Source organism: Sus scrofa, chromosome 13, assembly GCF_000003025.6.
Source record: "Sus scrofa isolate TJ Tabasco breed Duroc chromosome 13, Sscrofa11.1, whole genome shotgun sequence".
NCBI classification, from domain to species: domain Eukaryota; kingdom Metazoa; phylum Chordata; class Mammalia; order Artiodactyla; family Suidae; genus Sus; species Sus scrofa.
This window is the reverse complement of record NC_010455.5, coordinates 14,531,536-14,551,234: the sequence shown is the minus strand read 5'-3', so window position 1 is coordinate 14,551,234 and position 19,699 is coordinate 14,531,536.

Below are 19,699 nucleotides of genomic sequence, written 5' to 3'. Positions count from 1 at the left end.
GCCATACAAATGTATATATATATATATATATATATATATATATATACACACACACACTTTTTTTTAATACTGTTTTCCATCATGGTCTAACCCAAGAGAACCCAAGAATTCCCTGTGCTGTACAGTAGGACCCCATTACCCATATGTTCTAAATGTTTGCATCTATCAACTCCAAATTCCCCATGCATCCCCTTCTCTCCCCACTGTCCCTGGCAAACACAAGTCTGCTTTCCATGTCCATGATTTGTTTCTGTTTTGTAGATAGGCTCATTTGGGCCATATTTTAAATTCCACATAAAAGTGATATCATATGGTTTTTGTCTTTCTCTCTCAGACTTACTTCATTTAGTATGAGAATCTTTAGTTCCATCCAAGTTGCTGCAAATGACATTATTTTGTCCTTTTCTATGGCTGAGTAGTATTCTATTGTATATATGTACCCATATTCCTAATCCATTCATCTGTCGATGGACATTTGGGTTGTATCCATGTGTTGGCTATTGTGAATAGTGCTGTGATGAATATAGGGGTGCATGTATCTTTTTGAATGAAAGTTTTTTCTGGAAATATGTTTCACATTTTTTTTTTTTTCTCAGAAGAGTGAAGCTCCTTGGCTCTACCCTTCTCACATCTCTTGGATTTGAGAAATCTTTCTCTCACATGTACAACTAAAAAGCCTGTTAGTGTGGTTTACCCCAAACAAAAGGTCAATTGGCTGCAAAAATAAATGGTAGCCTCTAGCTCATAGAAGACAAAACTTTTAAATGATAGTTTTAATAGAATCATCTCATTATCTTTCAGGCTCTCCTGGGACCATCTCAGTCACCATCCCCTTGTTATATCAACATGGTTGAGAAATCCAAGGATGGGGCTTCATGCTCAGTAGCTATTTATATTACCTGAAAGCCAGAGGAATTTCATCTCAAACAACAGCCACAGAGCATTTAATCTCAAAGTAAGCTATTTTTAAGTCATCTTCAGACCGCCCTCCCACCCCAATCCTCCAGGGTTTGCTCCTTTAGAAAAGAAAACAGGTCTCCCCAGTGAGAACTGAAATAGACAGCTAAGCATTGCCCTCATCTCCTGTTTTTCTGTGAGGATTTCTAGCAGGTCAGACCTACTCATCATTAACACTTCCATTCAAAAATTATGAAAGTGCAAATCAATCACCAAGAGAGTGGTTTTATTTAAATCTTAGGTTAGATTCTGGGCTGGGAATGGGGACACAGTCTTAGAGAAGTAAGAACAGTTAGTTGAATTCAAAACTACTCAGTTTGGTTATTCTTTCATATTGAGCACATCACAATTAGGAATCTCTATAACTTTCCATCAAGAACTGTGAAGTGTCTGTGATTTTAGGCTACTTATAAGCTAATAAGATTGTCACACTTTAATGGGTGCTGGCAGAAACTGAAGACTCCTGGGTCAGAGAGAGAGGACTTTGTTACTTGGCACAGCAAGTGACATGGCATAAGCACATATGTGTCAACTTAAAAAAATATGCACAACCTAAAAGTTGAAAATTAAGTTTTAATTGGGGCGAAAAAAGAGGACTATAGCCTGGGAAGCATTTCAGAGAGCTCTGAAATACCCCTCCAAAGTGGTAGGGGGGAAGTCAGCATATATGTGATTTTGCTGAAGTTGGGAGGTACATGCAAACCAAGCACACATTTTGCAGAAGGTTGCTGCTAGTCTGGTGAGGGTTATTGCTAGTCACAAGGAGCAGACATCACCGTTTGTAGATCTGAGGCGATGTAAGAATTGGGCTCATAAAATCTCCTGAAAATATCTAACTATCTGAAGACCTGTTCTGCCTGTTTTCCCAGGACACAGCATGCTTACTCCTGACCTCCACCCTGAGCCCTCTCAGGGGGTGTTGAGGGTCAGCAGCTGCAGTGGCTCATGATTCAATCCGTATAGAGGCAGATGGCAAGTGCCAGTCTCCAGTTCGTATATGTGTTGGTTATCCTTGTCCCTAAGCCCCATAGGGCAACACAGGAGGATCTAGACCATGCAAGAGGCTGCATTAGAGGGAACAGCCTTAGTTCAGCTTAGGGAACTCAAATTGTTTACAATGGCCAATTAAAGAAAGACTAACTTCAAGGCTGTACGCACATCTGTCTTGCTCTGGAGTGAGGCATTATCTCCATCCTTCAGGAATTTTCACTGCAGAAACATCTTTCAAAGGATATTCTTGGGAAAAGGGCATTGCAGTGCCTGGCTCATAAGACATGCAAAAAACGTGTGACCCATGGAGAATGAGCTCATATTTCCTTGAAGTTCCTGATATATGCTGTAATTCCAATAATAAGATTTTTCTTTTGATCTGACAAAGCCATACCCACTTATAATAGGTGTTTTGAGTGTTCCTTCCTATTAGTCCAGAAGGGTCTAAATTCTCACCTAGTGTCCCTTATAATTAAAGTCTGCTTAGTGATGTGGTCAGTGATCAGGGATGAATCCAAGCTAATGGCCACATGCGGGCACTGAATCAACAACTTCAGTCAGCTGAGCTGGAAACCGGTTATTAGGCTTAGCCAGACATTGGGAGCAGGCATGAATTCCTCTGTTGCCTGCTGAGGTCCTCATACCCAAACAGTCACCCATTCCATGGACACAACTCTTGGGTCAGTCCACCCTCTCCAGGGCTCCCTCTGCCTTACTAGACTTGCTGTAACCATCTATTCACTGGCTCCCTTCTCTCCTGGTGTCTTTTCTCTTCCCAGTTTTATCCATCTCCACTCACACAGCTGCCAGAATAAACTTCTAAAATGCAAATCTAAACATGATGCCTCTGTTCTGAAAACCCTACAGTACCTCACAGACTGCAGGATAAATTTCAACTTCTTAGTCTGGGACATATATCTTCTTGTAATTTGGCTTCTGATTAAAACCTTATGCACAACACCCATTTTACCCTGTCCTCTCCATCTAGCACTTTCATCTGCAAAACAGAGATAATAATAGTATCTGCCACCTAGGTTTCTGTGAGAATTACAGGTGTTAATACATGTTAACTGATTAGGACAAAAGCTCATAACAATTGCACAAGGAGTGTCAGAAGAAGAATAATTCACTAGCCACATCAAACTGCTATAAATTTCTCCGCTGGGCTGGATGAACTGTTATCAACTTCCTGAGGACTTTTTGGTTAATTAATCATCTTGGACATCACTTTGTCTCATTACAGAGCCTATAATAAAATATTGCCTAAAAAAAAATGCTTCCAGGAGTTCCCTTGTGGCCTAGCATTTAAGGATCTGGCATTGTCACTGCCATGGCCTGGGTTGAACCCTGACCCACAAACTTAGGCATGCTGTGGGTGCAGCAAAAAAAAAAAAAAAAAAAAAAAAAAAAATCCAGGAGATAGGTTTATGTTTTACGCATATTTGGATTCCTAAGGCCATCCCATCATCTGGCACATGAAAAGCACTTAATAAATATGTGTTAAACTGTGGTATGCTGTTTCTCTTTTCGTGGATACAAGTGGAATATTACCAGCAGATTTTTCTATGTTCTTTTTCTTTTCTTAAAATATGGAATGCTTCATGAATTTGCCTGTTATCCTTGCACCATGCCAATTTTTCCTGTATCATTCCAACTTTAATATATGTGCTGTCAAAGCGAGCACTCCATGTTCTTTTCAAGTCTTTAGGTTTTGTAGCCATAGCTTTTTCTAATAGATCTTCTGGATTTCTCTACTTTCTCTCCTTAAGGTCATTGCTCAGCAATGTAATAGTTTCTGATTGTCACACCCTAGCCCTTCCCCCGCCCCCACTGTGGCCAGACTTATTATTATATGTGAATAACTCATGCTTTTTATTATTGATAAATCTCTTAGGCAGGCTTTGGGTACTGATTTTTTAGTTCATCCAGAAACTCGGGGTAGAAATGTCTCACCTTATAAGATCCATTTACTTAGGATTTAAGTGAAAGAAAGGTGTTATTTCTTTTCTTTCCATTTTATCTTATTTTATTGTCTCACTATCTCTTCTTGTTAGTTTTTGTTTTTGTATGTAGTTTTCTATGTAGCTGCTAGAAAATAAAACAGGAAACACATTCAAGGAAATCCCTGTGTACTCAATTATCTTTGAATACATGATTCTGATCACTTTGTTACAGTGGTAGCCACCAGCTTTCTCCATTGCAAAGGTACTATTTATCCTTTTGTAATTAATAAGAATTTATAGGGAGATGGCTCGAGACTATGTAAATATTTGGTTCCTCATCAAGCTTTTCCTTACTTAGTCTCAATTGATAATTGTTGGCTAGATCAATTATTATATGATGATTTCAAAAGTGATGATCTTTAGAGTTCCCTTGTGGCTCAGTAGGCTGAGGACCTGGTGTGGTCATTGCAGTGGCTTGGGTCACTGCTGTGGCACAATTTCGATCCCTGGCCTGGGAGCTTCCACATGCTGCGGGCATGGCCAAAAAGAAAAATGCGATGATCTCCAAACTCACATCATGTGTCTCTCATATGTAATGCATTAAAAGTGAAAACATCATTTATGTGGTTGTTCCTACCCAAAATGCTTAACGTGAATCCCATCATGAAAAAACATTAGCCAAGCCAAAGCTGATTCTATTCTTAAAAAGAAATTGCATGTAATCTTAAAAATGTCAATGTCTTGGAAGAGAAAGACTGAGAACTGTTACAGATCAAAGGAGCCATAACATTTAAAAGAGAATACGGATTCCATCGTGGCGCAGTGATTAACGAATCGACTAGAACATGAGGTTGCGGGTTCGATCCTGCCTTGCTCAGTGGTTAACGATCCGCTTGCGTGAGCTGTGGTGTTGCAGACGCGGCTCGATCCAGCGTGCTGTGCTCTGGCGTAGTCTGGTGCTACAGCTCGATTCGACCCTAGCCTGGAACCCATATCGTGGAGCAGCCAAAATAGCAAAAGACAAAATAAAAAAATAAAAGAGACATACATTGAAATGCAATGTATAATTTTGGGTTGGGTACTGAGCCAGAAAAATCACTCTAAAGGGCATTATTGGGACAACTGGTGAAATTGGTATGTTAACTGTGAATTAAATAATAATGTCGTATCAATGTTAAATTTCACAAGTATAATAACTGCATTGTAGGTATGTGAGGAGAATATTATTGCTTCCTAAATATATAATGGGCACTAAGGAGTAATTGGGGTGATGTAGGCAACTTACTTTAACAAGGTTCAGAAGAAATAGCAAGCATATATATACAACTAAAGCAGAATGATAAGACCATTGTGGCAAAGTGTTAACAATGGGTAAATCTGAATAAAGGGCCCATGAGAACTCTTTGTACTACTCTTACAATTTTTCTTTTAAGTTTAAAATTAGTTTTAAAAAATTAAACTGTTCCTCTGCACATAAAAGAATGGATGATTTTTGAGGTTCCCATTGTGCTCAGCAGGTTAAGGACCCAATGTTGTCTCCATGAGGATGCAAGTTTAATCCCTGGCCTCACTCAGTGGGTGCAGCTTGGATCTGGTATTGCTATGGCTGTGGTATAGGCCCTAGCTGTAGCTCCAAGTTCGACCCCTGGCCCAGGAACTTCCATGTGCGTGAATGCGGCCATAAAACAAAAAAGAATATATGGTTTTTACGACCTTGGACATTTACTGCTATTTTTGAATATGACAGAACTTTAAAAAATACTGTATTAGAAGTCTGTTCTCTTTGGTTTCTGCTTCTTCCTTTTTTTTTTTTGCTTTTTAGGGCCACACTCATGGCATATGGAGGTTCCCAGGCTAGGGGTCTAATCGGAGCTACAGCTGCCAGCCTATGCCACAGCCACAGCAATGCCAGATCTGAGCCGTATCTGTGACCTACACCATAGCTCATGGCAACACCAGATTCTTAACCCCCTGAGCAAGGCCAGGGATTGAACCTGCAACCTCATGGTTCCTAGTTAGATTCATTTCCACTGTGCCACAATGGGAACTCCTAGTTTCTACTTCTTAACTGCAAGAAACTTCTCTGTATGTGTAGTCTTCAAGTGCAGAGAAACCCCTATTTACAAAAACAAAATAGGTGAGAATGTATAGTAAGTAAAGAACACTTGAAATACTGACACATTCAGGCCTTTGGAAGCCTACAACATTGATTGTTGCAATGAATAACTCAAAAGCATCCCTAGAAATCCAAGTCTAAATGCTTCCCCTTAGAAGCTGGTGGCCATCGTCTCTTGCTTAAAGACTATACCATCGCTATCCTCAGAACTCATTTTTTTTCTATCCCTGATTACCTCTACTATAGCTGTTTCTCCTTGTGTGTCTTATCTTTCAGAATTTTTCAAAGATTTGGTTGAGTTACATCTAATCCTGAGCACTACATTGGGCAGAATCTTCTCTCCAGTACATCTCAAAGGCAGCTGGACTCCCCTGGTCAAACTCAGGATCCCAATCCAATGCACATCAGAATCAACCAAACTATAAATTCATAGCAGAAATGGTATTCTATGTAGAGCATGAACTTAGGCTGTGGCCAGTGCATCACAGAACACAGAAAAAGAAGTCTATGAGAATGGAAACTCTGTGGTCACTTTCTTCAAAGGGGAAGTTCTTTTTCTCCTCACTTAGACCTGTCAGGGGAAACAAAAATTTGTCCTATCTGCGCAAATCTACATATACTCCATAGAAAAACCAAGTGTACTTTATCTGTGCTATGTTTATTGGTTTATTTCTGGGCTCTCTATTCCATTCCATTGATCTATGTCTGTTTTTGCCCCAGTACTATACTGTTTTGATTACTGTAGCTTTATAGTATAGTCTAAAGTCAGGGCATATGATCCTTCCACCTTTGTTCTTTTTTTTTTTCAGATTGCTTTAGCTATCCAGGGTCTTTTGTGGCTCCATGAAAATTTTCGAATTACTTGTTCTAGTTCTTTGAAACATGTCCTGGGCATTTTGATAAGGATTACATTAAATCTGTAGATTTCTTTGAACAGTATGAACATTTTAACAATATTAATTCTTCCCATCCTTGAACATACAATTTAGCAATACCGCTCCTGGCTATTTATACAAAGAAAATGAAAACACTGATTTGAAAAAATATATGCACCCCAATGTTCATAGCAGCACTATAGACAATAGCCAAGATATGGAAGCAAACTCAGTGTCTATCAACAGATGAGTGAATAAAAAAGATGTGGTACACACACACACACACACACACACACACACACCACTGGAATATTACTCAGCCATAATAAAGAATGAAATTCTGCTATTTGTGACAACATGGATGGACTTGGAGGGTATCATGTTTAGTGAAATAAGTCAGTCAGAGAAAGACAAATATCATATGTTTTCACTTATATGTGAAATCTAAAAAATAAAGCAAATATAGTAAAATAGAAACAGACTCACAGATACAGAGAACAAACTAGTTGTTAGGAGAGGGATTGGAGGAAGGGCAAAGTAGGTGAAAGAGATTAAGAGATACAAACTAGTATATATAAAATAAATAATTTACAAGAATGTAATGCCCAGTACAGGTAATATAGCCAATATTTTATAATAACTTTGTATGGAGTATAATCTCTAAAAGTATTGAATTACCATGTTGTATACCTGAAACTAATCGAATATTGTAAGTCAACTGTACTTTCAATAAAAATTAAGGAAGCCTCTACTTTGTGGAGTTAGGGTAGCCTTTACTTACATCTGTTAACTGAATAGTTTCTATCTGGTATAAAACAATTCAAAATTTTGAGTTTACACTATTTTTAATCAGTGTTCTAATGAAGTGGAGAAATTTTTATCTTTGAAGAGTAGATGCTAACTATTTTCTCTAGAGGAAAGAACTGTCTTTGGAAAAATACATTGTGAAGTGCTGGGGCAGATTGTGAGTCCTCAAAGTGCAAGTTGATGCCAGAACTCCTAAAGAAAGAAAAATTCCTCTATGTGAAACAAGAGCAGGAGTTTGTTGTTTTGCATCTCAAAGAGAGAGGGAGGTGTGTGGCTACTGAAAGTTCTAGAGAAGGTGGATGCTTAAGATTCCTTTTAAGATTATTTATAATGCTTTAGTTTGAGCCCATCTTTTATCTTAGTCCAAAACTCTTAGTGATGTCTGTTAAACTCATGTTCATTCCTTTTTTCCCCGTGTTTATGTATTCAATGATTTAACAAGTTTTAACTGAGCAACTTTTATGTTCTCAGCATGTTCCAGTAGTGAACATGTCCATGATCTCACAGAGCTTATATTCTAGTTGGGTGAAGAGACACTAAAGAGATTAATAAATACACATTTGAGTACTCTGAAATACTATCAAGAAAATTAAAGCAGGGTATTGAGTTAGAAAGTGTCATTGCGGGGGTTGTTATTTTGAGCAGGGTGCAGAAGAGGTGACTTTCCAGCAGTAACCTGAACCAAGTGAGGCTGCAATTGGAAGGACAGTGTTGTAGGCAGAGGGAAGAGCAGGTGTAAAGGTCTTTGAGGAAGAGGTCAGCTTAGGAAATGATATCCATGATTGTTGTGGAAAACAAAAGGGGCTAAGTTGTGTATTGAAATGAGTGGAACAGAAAAAACTTCCAGAAGCCAGGGGCTTGAAAGCTGTGCCAGCTTTGAGAGCATAAGCCCTTATCTCCTTAAACCATTGGAAAACTTAGACGCTAATTTGGACTTCTGAAAACAAAGGAATTGGTGAGGGCTGAAGGCAAGGTCTCATTTTGGATGGGCAAGGAATCACTAACTGACATATGGTTTTCTATGATGTAGCACTTTAGACATACTTGAACCTTTATCATACATTAATTTTAGGTCATAGTAGTTTTCAAGAAGCTATTGTGTCATTACTCTTTAATAAGACTCTAAATTCTGGTAATAAAATTACTAGGATGTAAGCTACATGAGAGTGCATCTTTTCTTGTTCCATCCTTCTCGGTGCCTTTGGAAGTACAACCACACAACAGGAACTCAATACATATTTGCTAGAGGAGAGAAAATAACAAGAAAGCATTCAAGTTTGAAGTCCAAAATTATACATACTCATCCTTAAAGAAGTAAATTTGTTTATTTATTTGGAACTTAAATATCATGGATAATTACATGTTGGTGATTTTTTCTCTAGCCAGAAGGTAAATAGCACATAGCCCATTGTTTCATCTTGATTCTTAAGGAGAATACTTTAATGAAAATATGTAACTTGACCATGGAACATCTGTAATAGCCTTCGATATTTTTCAGTAAAAATGTGTAATTTATATAGCCAATATTGTCATCCAGATTTTGTGAAAGTTCTTATTACTAAGAAGTATCAGTTTAAAGAGCGTTAATCTAAATTGAAAATATGCCAGGTTTATTAACACCAGCATTAACAGACTTTTTAATTAAGTGCTGATTCTGTCAATAGTATAGTTTACTGTTGCTTCTGAAAAGAGTTGTATAAGCATTTTTTGACTCTTATTCCTTAACTTTTCTTTTGTGCAGGTGTGGAGTGCAGCAAAGTTTCAACCAAGGTGCCAGAATCCAAACAAAAATTTCACAATGTTTTATTGCTGTGAAAATAAAGATGTTTTGATTTGTTCCTTAAAACATGCTTGCTTATCAGAAACTTTAAATGTACTAATGGATTAATTAAAATTTGCTTTTTAAATGTAAAGGTAGAACTTCTGGGATTCTGGTTCTTAGCTATTTGGTTGATGAAATCTTCAACATTTGTTTATAATACAGCTTTCAGTGTGTTATAGTGAAAATTACATTTTCTCCTGCTTTTTTATATTCATAAAGATTTCTACCTCTGCTGTCTCATGCTGTAATAAATGCTCTCTGCTTTTGTGCCAAACACACAGTACAAAAAGAGACTTACATTCATAAAAAGCTGGATATGTTCTACAGTTTATTATATAGTTATGTAATAATAAATAATGTATAGCCTTATTGTATGATTCAGATTCCCTATCAAGAAGCAGAACTTTCATTTTCTTCACTGGAAGGGATAGTACTTAAAAGATGCCTACTATTTGAATGTTAGGGCCATGTGGTCTAAATGAGAATATTTTCCCAAGATTTGTTGCCACTAATGGTCATTAATTTGTCTATCAACATTTTGTTCTGTATCAAACTAAACCAAGTTGGGTATTAGAAATGTTGTTTTTCTGTGCCAAGTCACTTGACTCAGATCTTTTAGTATAAAATTATATTTTTGCAGCTTGTGTAACCTCCATGGTTGTTCTTATTTTTCTTTGATCAATTATCATTTCATCTATCAATTTGGTCTTTTGTATCCAACACTTGTTTGAAGGTATGAATTTAAAAGAGAGAAAACACACAGGGCTTTGAGGGGAAATATTATTTCTTCTAACAAGACACATATCCATATTAATTTCTAATCCACCCCCATCAAGCTGCTGCCAAGTAGTCGTTTAGCCCTTGTAGAGGATTGATTACAGAAATATTTCCAAATTCTCTTCCTCTCCCCCGTCCCTGCTCTTTGCTCTCATCAAGAGGGATTTCTATTTCCCTCTGAGATCAGATGAACCCTAGTAGAGCATAAGAACCTACTGCCCCCCCGCCCCCATTAGTGAGAAAGAGAAATGTTTTCTCTGGTGTGGAGCTGAGGTTTGGTGGCTGCTTTTTACATAGTATTATTGTGGCAATAGAAGACCAACATAGCTCTTAATGTTGGATTGGCCACAAAGATTCTTCAAGGGTAGTGCTTAATCAAGCACCTATTGTTGAGTTCATAAATAGTTGTTTACTGAATTGACAAATAAGTCAATGAATATACTAAACACTCTATTTGGTGTTATATAAGAGACATTTCTTTGACTTGAGAAGGTTGTATTTCCATAAATATTAAAAATTAGGGAGTTCCCTGTTGGCTTAGTGGGTTAAAGATCCAGTGTTGTTACTGCTATGGCATGGGTTTGATCCCTGGCCTGGGAATTTCCACATGCCTTGGGCGTGGCTAAATAAATTAAAAAATATTAGGAATAATTCTGCCTACAAATCACCTGGGGAGGTCAAACTTTCCTGGAAGGAAATGGAGGCTATTGCCCCCAGCCTCTGTCCTCAGAGCCTCCAGTGGGGCTCTGTCTGGATCTCTGGTTAACTGTTCCATATAAGCTTTCTGGGGTCTGCTACATTCTGCTAACACAGGTCTCTTTCTTGACACCTCCTTTATACTCAGTGTCTCAGTTTAGCCTCAGGACAACTATTATCTTGCCTGAAAACACAGGTTCAGAGAGGTTGTGTCACTTGTCCTAGGTCACACAGTTAGTAAGTGATGGAGGGTGAAACACGTCTGACGCCGTAGCCTGTACCCCAGACCCCTGTGGTCCTCGCAGCGCTCTGCTGCTCCCTTATTTGTATCAACAGGCTGTGCCACAGTGAGCAAGCTATTGAACTACCCTGGGTCTCCCTTTCCTCATTTTTGATATGAAGGCATTGGTTTAGGATGGTCCATTTCCATTGATGGTTCTTCTTTGTCTCATAAGTTACTTAGAAATGTATTTTTTAGTTTGCAAATATGTTGCCTTATTAGATTTTAAAAAATGACCTTTCTGTTTTTACCTCTTTCACCTTGTGATTTGAGAATGTGATATATTTGAGACTTGATTTTTAGACAAGCATGTGATGAATTTTCATGAATTTTTTGTCTGGTGTGTACTTTGTAACCCTTGGGTTTAGGATTCTGTGTGTGCTTATTAGCACGAGGAAGTCCAGCTCTAAGTGTAGCCATCTTGCTGACTGTGGTATCTTTGCTACAGTAGGTTTGATAGGGCCTTAGAAACATGATACTTGGCCATTGGTTTTGGCCACCTTGTCTATCCAACAAAGACAGGAGGTCAGGACCACACTGACCGCCAGAGCATCTGGCAAGCTGGTAAGGCTCTTGCACGCCTCCTTCCCAGTTTGTCATCTCTCTGCCCAGTCCTCTTTCCTTTCTCATCCCTTGATACCTGTTGATCATGATTCTAACAAATACCTTATACCCCATTTTCTGTCTTAGCATCTGCTGTCCTAGAGAATCCCAGCCGTGACACCCCACAAGTGCCATGCAGTAGCACAAATTCAGAAATGATGCAGACCCACAGAACTTCCAACAGTTTAGCTGGGCAGGCTCCACTTCATCATATTAATAACTTTCCAGTAATATAACCTTATATTTTACACTGTTGAAGGCTTGAGTACTCTATTTAGAGTGTCTTAGGGCATTTTTGTCTTGTGATGTTGTATTTTATTTTACGACATTAATCAATACTTTCATCTTCCTCTCAGTTTTCATCACACACGTAAATTTTCCCTGTTCCCTCAACCTCTCCACCAACAGCTAGCAGCTAGGGTGGTAGCAGACAGGCTGGCTCTCTTTAGGAAGGAAGATGGCTGCTTCTCTGCTTCCTTCCTTCTCTACTGGGGGATTGAGCATCAACTGCTTTGTCATTCTTAGAATTTGCTTATTTTTTGTTTTGTCTTGATGCTTGTTCCTCATGGTCATAAGATGGCTGCTATAGCACCAGTCATCATTACATTCCAAGAAAGGAAAAGTCACGCTGGTCAGAGAAGCGAAAAAATAACTCACTGCAGGGTTATTTCTCCTTTTATTAGAGAAGAGGAAATAATTGAAGAACCAATTCAACCCCTAGCAGGCTTGCCCTTAAACCTCATCTTAAAAAACAGAATTAATTTTTAAAAAATTTATTGCAGTATATTTGATTTACAATGTTGTGTTAATTTCTACTGTACAGCAAGTGACTCAGTTATATATCCTTTTTAAAAATTTTTATTAGGGTATAGTTGATTTATAATTTTGTGTATATATTCTTTTTCATATTCTTTTCCATTATGATTTACCACAGTATAGTGAATATAGTTCCTTGTGCTATAGAGAATTAATTTTTAAAAGAACAAGATTCTGTTTTTAGAAGTGACTTTTTGTAGGTAGGGATTTTGCCAGTCATTAATGTTCACAACTCAGATATACATGGCACCTGGGGCTCACCTTCCTTAAGAACTTGCCACTGAGCAAAGCACTCAGGCAGAACCTGTGCAGGACGTGGGTACCAATCATAGGACCAAGGGCTGGGTCAGAATCAGCTGCTGGATGCATGAAGCCACTCAGGGTCTATAAAATGAAGTGTCTGCAAGCTTTTAACAAATGTTTGAAACTCACTGAAATTAGCTGCTTTTCCTCTTACGTTCATTCTTCCCTTGTGGACCATCGCAAGGAGATTTGTCAGTTTACTTTGAAGCAAGGATAGAGTGGTTACATAATCTTGATATTTCTCCTCCAGCCTTAGAGCAATAATATCTTCTTTCTGTGCTCCATTGCCTGGATATGCTTCAGAATCTTTCTCAACACAATGACTTCGGCAGCATTCACCGAGAGGTCAGGATATCCTGGCATTCAAGATAAACTGACACCCGGCTTTTTGCACTACTGGTGATTTTATAGCTTTAGAAAAAAGCATAGATAGTTGTGATCAACAATATACTCTTTTTTTCTACTAATTCATTCATTTATCAAAAACTAACGAATCTCTTATCACGTGTCAGGTAAGGCCTGGGTGTATTATGTAAATTAATCATCTAAGAATTGAACAAAAATAAAGTTTAACATTTCATCTGAACACCACTGCCACATTTAATAAGAGTGAAATAGCATCCTACATGTGAAGTTTTATTTACTTGATGTAGTCTCTTGGTTCAGATCATGAAGATATGCTGGGCTGTCCTTTTCCAATGAAGCCCTTTTTGCAAAGAACCTAGAGAGGAATAAGTATTTCCTCTACCCCTTTCAAAACAGAGCAAACCAAACATAGCCCCACACGCCAGCCAGCTGCCCGGCCTATGGAAGAAGACAGGGTGACAGAGAGCCTCCCCAAACCCATGGAGCCCAGCTGAATCTGGAGATGAAACAGTTGGGATGGGACTGGTTCATATCAGTGGTTGGGGCAGCAGCAGATATGTGGGGATGGTGCATTTTGGAGAGGCTTGTCTGCTTTTAACTCTGTGCCGTGCCGCTGCCATTGCAGTGCTGTGTGACAGTCCCCAGGAACATGCAAGCAGAACTGACCCCTCAGCAGCGGCTCTGTAACCGCGGGGCTCACACGGGCAGATTGGCATCTGCAGGCACATCTTTAGCAAGTTGGCAGCCTCCGCGCCCTTTGCAGGTTGCAATCAAACCTGCCTTCTACAGCAGCCTCTTTCTGGTTGATTAACTTTAATGTAATTTTAATTAAAAACCACAGTGTCAAAGGGTTTAGCTACTCGAGAAATGAGCACAGACTGTGGCCCAGTGGCAGCAGTCACTTGGAAAATGGAAATGTGTCTTGACAATGTTGTGCAGGGGCCAGATGAACAGGGTCGCTGCAGTGCTTTGCTCACGCAGGACACAGGCAGGGAAATATCAGGGCTGCGTGGACGTCCAGGGTTCTAGTGTATGAATTTCAGGTGCCGTCAACATACTTCAGAGTTTGTTCAGTCCTGGCACGAAGTGCGCTCCACAATGGCTGGCTGTGTCCATTCTGTCCTCTTCTTGGCACTTCAGGCTCTAAATCAACACATAAATCTGGGTTGAATATGAATCAAATTTCAGACAGGAAAAAATTGTCCAGCCTCAGTGTATTCTTCAATTGTAGAACTTCTCTTTTTTCTATTTTACAGGAGATTGGGGATTTTAAATTTTAGAAATAAACTTTTCTTTTAAGGAAATACTTCCTCTGTGCTATCTTTGACTTCTTTACAAATAATGCCAAGGCACTAAAACAGAATGATGTCTTCCAAAAAACATTGCTGCACTGCTTGAATTGGAAGAATGAAAAGGAATAACCTTGTGAATATGTTTGCTCAGGCAAACATACTAGAAAGTGAAAAACAGATTTTTATCTACTGGATTGTCGTATGCATTACAGTATAATCATTTTAACATTTCTAGTTAACCTGAAGATCTTATCTTTTTCAGTTCTTGTTTTCCTGTAATTTTTCTGATGGATGTTACTCATGATCAAATGGAGGACTGAAGCGCACACCGTGTGGGAGAAGTATTTTGTCAATGCCAGCACACTGAACGCCTCTACTCCACGCTGAAATGCCCTTTATTCTTCCTCAATGTAGCTAAATTTTCAGGGCACAACTCTCAGGAGAACACCTAGTGACGTCAATTCTTCAGAGGAGAATTTCCTCCACCAGGTTTGTGGGGTGCTGGGGCGGCTTTGCTGACAGATGGGGCCGGTACAGGTGGGCCCAGAGCCATCTGAACAGAAGGGGCCCCTGGACCCTGACAGAGAGGATAGACAGAACGGTGGGGGAGAGTTTAGGGCAGCGGACAGGGAGGGGAGAGAGGAGGCCTAGAGGATTTCTACACCGAATCCAGCAGAGAGGAAGAAAAGCAAAAACAAGCAGATGGGTGGAGAGGGAGAGGTGATTTCAATTGTATAACTTGCTTAAGAGACTAATAAAAAAGAATCTCAGGGAACAGAACTTCACCACAGGCAATCTTGGAAAATTAGAAATTTACCTAAGATTGCCAAGGCAAAGACAATGCTAGGAAAATAAATATGAAACAAAGGTATAACAATGAATTGTGTATCAGCTTGCGGGCTAAGTCCTTCGTAGGCCCTGTGCGTGCCCAGGTAGTCATTCTGGGGCTACTTCTGATGGTAAAGACCCACTGTCACTGCTCTCATCCAAATTGCTTTCTCTATTAAAAGACAAAAGAGAATTTTGGTTTTTAATTCAGCAGGTAACATAATTGATCAGAATGGACTTAGAACAACTTTATACATTTATTAAGTTCCTATGATGACAATTTAAAAAAAAATGCATACCAGAGTAGGATCTGAATAAGATAAATCAGAGTATTCCAAAATATCTACCCTGGAATATTATTTTTTCAGGATATTTGTACGTATTTTGGAGAAATGGTTCATTCTATGGCAAAATGGACATGGGGTCCTGCATCAAATAGAATTCTTTTTTTTTTTTTTTTTTTTTTTTGGTCTTTTTGCCTTTTCTTGGGCCATTCTTGCAGCATATGGAGGTTCCCAGGCTAGGGGTCGAATTGGAGCTGTAGACACCAGCCTAAACCAGAGCCACAGCAATTCGGGATCCAAGCCACGTCTGTGACCTATGCCACAGCTCATGGCAACACCGGATCCTTAACCCACTAAGTAAGGCCAGGGATCGAACCCACAACCTCATGGTTCCTAGTCAGATTCGTTAACCACTGCCCCATGACAGGAACTCCAGAATTTTTTTTCTTTTTTTAATGGCAGGACTGCTCAGGACCTTTATGTGCTCTCTTATGTATGAAGCTTTTCTTTAGTTTTAGTTAGGGAGCTCTTTTCGAAATGTATTTCTTGGGGCTAGTTTGCAAAGTATATACCTCAGGATACAGAGTTAGATTCTTAGACCAGGGAGTGGTGCCTAGGGCCTTGTCCTCGCCAAGCAAAGTGAAGTCTAAACCTGTTAAATTTAGCTGGTCTGCATTCAAGTTGTCCTTCTAGGTGAAAAAATAACTGTGCTTGCAAACCTGCTTGAAGAGCAGGTATGTCTCATTAAGAATAATGCCATTACTCTAGTAAATAAGGCTGAATGGTTTTAGGCTTTGGAAAATTGTAAGAGCTACCAGTAAATTTCAGCTTCTAGAGTACAGATGATGTTTATGGTTGTGGCTCTTATTCTAGTACTGTGGCTGACACATACTCAGAACCCAGTAAGAATTAGTTATTATTTTCAAATTTTCCTTCTCCACCCCACTCTCCATTTGGGTTCCAAATCTTATTGATTCTGTCTTGGAAATGTCTTGAATCTAAGCTCCTTTTGTTAATAAGAAAATTTTAATGTTAAATCCTTGTTCTGGTAACACATTGCTGGATAGTCATCTCAAGTTGGAGGCCTAAGCACCAAGCATTTTGTTTTATCTAATTATCTTGTTAGTGAGGAATTTGCACAAGAGTCAGCTGGATGATTCTTCCACTCCACGTGGTCATTCAGTGTATTCAGGTTACTTGGTCTGAAGGATCCAAAATAGCTTTGCCCACATGCCTTCTATCCTGTGACTTCTCCATGCAGTGTAGCTGGATTTCTTACATGGCAACCTAGGGCTCTGAGAGATCAAAACAGAAGTTGCCAGTACTCTTAATGGCTAAGCTTGGAACAGGGATAGGGTCACTTTGGTCTAAGCAGTCATGATTCAAGGGGGGAGAACAATCCTTCTGCCTACCCAGCAATCTTTTTTTCTTTTCTTCTCTCTCTCTTTTTTTTTTTTTTTAAGGCCACATCTGTGACATATGGAAGTTTCCAGGCTAGAGATTGAATTGGAGATGTAGCTGCCAGCCTACACCACAGCCATAGCAATGCCAGATCCATTTGCGACCTATACCACAGCTCAAGGCAAGGCCACTGAGTGAGGCCAGGGATTGATACTAGTTGGGTTCTTAACCTGCTGAGCCACAATGGGAACTCCCAGCCCATCTATCTTTAACCTGCTGTAGTCCTCATCTCTTGGTATCACAGACTCTTCCAGTTGCATCCTATAGACCATGCTTCTATAGAGTTATCTTTCTACCAAAGAAAAAAGTAAAGCCCTGATTATTCCTACTTTTAACATCATCTGGCTACTGCCTATGTAATCACACTTAGGCTTTGTATCATAACACTGTAAACCTCTTACAACCTGGAATGAATCTGTATTCCACATGTCATGGTCCAGCATGTCTTTGTAAGAACCTCTGCCAATCTCAGAATAAACTTTGTCCTTTCAGGATTGCAAGCCATGCACACACTTTTTCATCTGCTTGGGATACACAAGCATTCTCTTTTCCTCTTTTTCCCTCCCTCTCTCTCTCTTTCTCTCTCTCCTTTACAAACTTTGGGGACAGAGACCATTTCTCATTCATCTTTCTGCTCTTAGTGTTTTAACACAGTGCCTGGCTAATCACAAATATGTCAAAAAATGGTTAGCAGGAAAATAACTGGAAGGGATGCAGTAGCAAAAAGATCAAGTGCCCTCAAGAAGCTGACATTTTTCATTCTTTTCCTGCACCTATCAAAGGTGACCAGCAGGGGAGTAGGGTGTGAGAAAGGACCACATGTATTCCAGAAGTCATGCAGACAGAATACTGTCAGATGATATTTTGCTCCTTGCTTCCCCATGCATGTCTATCTGGTTATTTACTTTAGAATTTCTGCCTTCTAGAACTGATATCACTCACATTTTGTCAAGTGTAGTGAAGATAAAGGGATGAAGTTAACTTTGCAAATGCCCCTGCCTTGAGCCATAAGGATGCTGTGGGAACTGCATAAAATGAGTTTTGGGCCTAAAAGTATCATGCCTCTTCTGCTTCTGCCACAAGAAACCTGTGATTTTGTAGTACAGATATTCATTTTATAGTTCAATAGTTTAATTATGAACAAAACATCAGTGATGCCAGATTGTGCTGACAAGTACTGCAATGTCTAATAGGGGATACATTATTTGGCAGGTGTGCAATGATTTAAAACTCAACAGTAAGCTGGAAAAAAGTCTATTTTCAGTACTAGATAGCTAGAAAGAGCAAGCTAGTGAGAGATAGATGCATAGATAGATAGATGGATAGATAGATGAAGAGATAGATGAATGAATAGATAGGTGCATGGATAGAAGCATAGATAATGCACAGATAGATGAATAGATGGATAGACAAGTAAGTAGATAGATAGATGGATGGATAGATAGATAGATAGACAGACAGACAGACAGATCAATAGATACCCTATATGAAAAATAACAGAAGAAACCAGAGCCCAAGCAGGAGTACCTGGATATCCCACAATCCACAGAGACCGAAGAAGTGAAGAAGTTAAGCATCCTACGTGGCCTGATTCCAGGTCCTCTGGTTTCCACTGTGCTAAGATGGGACAGCTCCTGGTGCATAGCTCCTCCACAGAGGTTGGAATTAGCTCACCTTAAGGAGATCATGGCAGTGGTGGTGGCAAGCCAGCTCCAGTCATTCCACAGCCTGAGTGCTTGGACCCCAGGCTGGGAGGGCAACCCCTCTCTGGAATACCAGTAGGCAGTCTATTGCTCTGTAAGAACTCAAAGGGCCTCTTGTCCCCTCATCCTACATTGAGTTTTTCAGCTCAGTCTTGTTCAATATTGTTTCACCTTGGTGAGTTTTTGACTCTTCAAGGACCACGCTTCAAGAGTCTTTTAGGCAGGGTTCCATTCTTTTTCTAAGTACTCCCGACTCCTTTGGCAGTGCTCTCTGTGCAAAGTAGGCTCAATAAATGGTGCTGACAATTAAGTATTCAACAAGTGTTTACAGAGCATCGGGTGACCAAAACAATGATAAAATTACCCTTTCAAATCTCCACATCTATTGATCATTCCTTACCACTTGTCCTTCCTTACCTTTTCTTTTAATTGAAATATAGTTGATTTCAGATATTATATTCATTTCAGGTGTATAGCATAGGAATTCGGTATTTTTGCAGGTTTTATTCCAGTGTAAGTTGTTATAGATAATGGCTATAATTCCCTGTGCTATACAGTATATCCTTGTTGTGTTTCTATTTTATGTAGAGTTAGTTTGTATTTGTTAATCCCATATCCCTCATTTGTCTATCCTCCCCTCCCCTCCCCTTTGGTAAACCTAAGTTTGTTTCCTGTGTCTGTGAGTCTATTTCTGTTTGCATACACACATTCATTTTTTTTTACCCTTCCACACGTAAGTGATATCATACAGTATTTGTCTTTCTCTGACTCATTTCACCG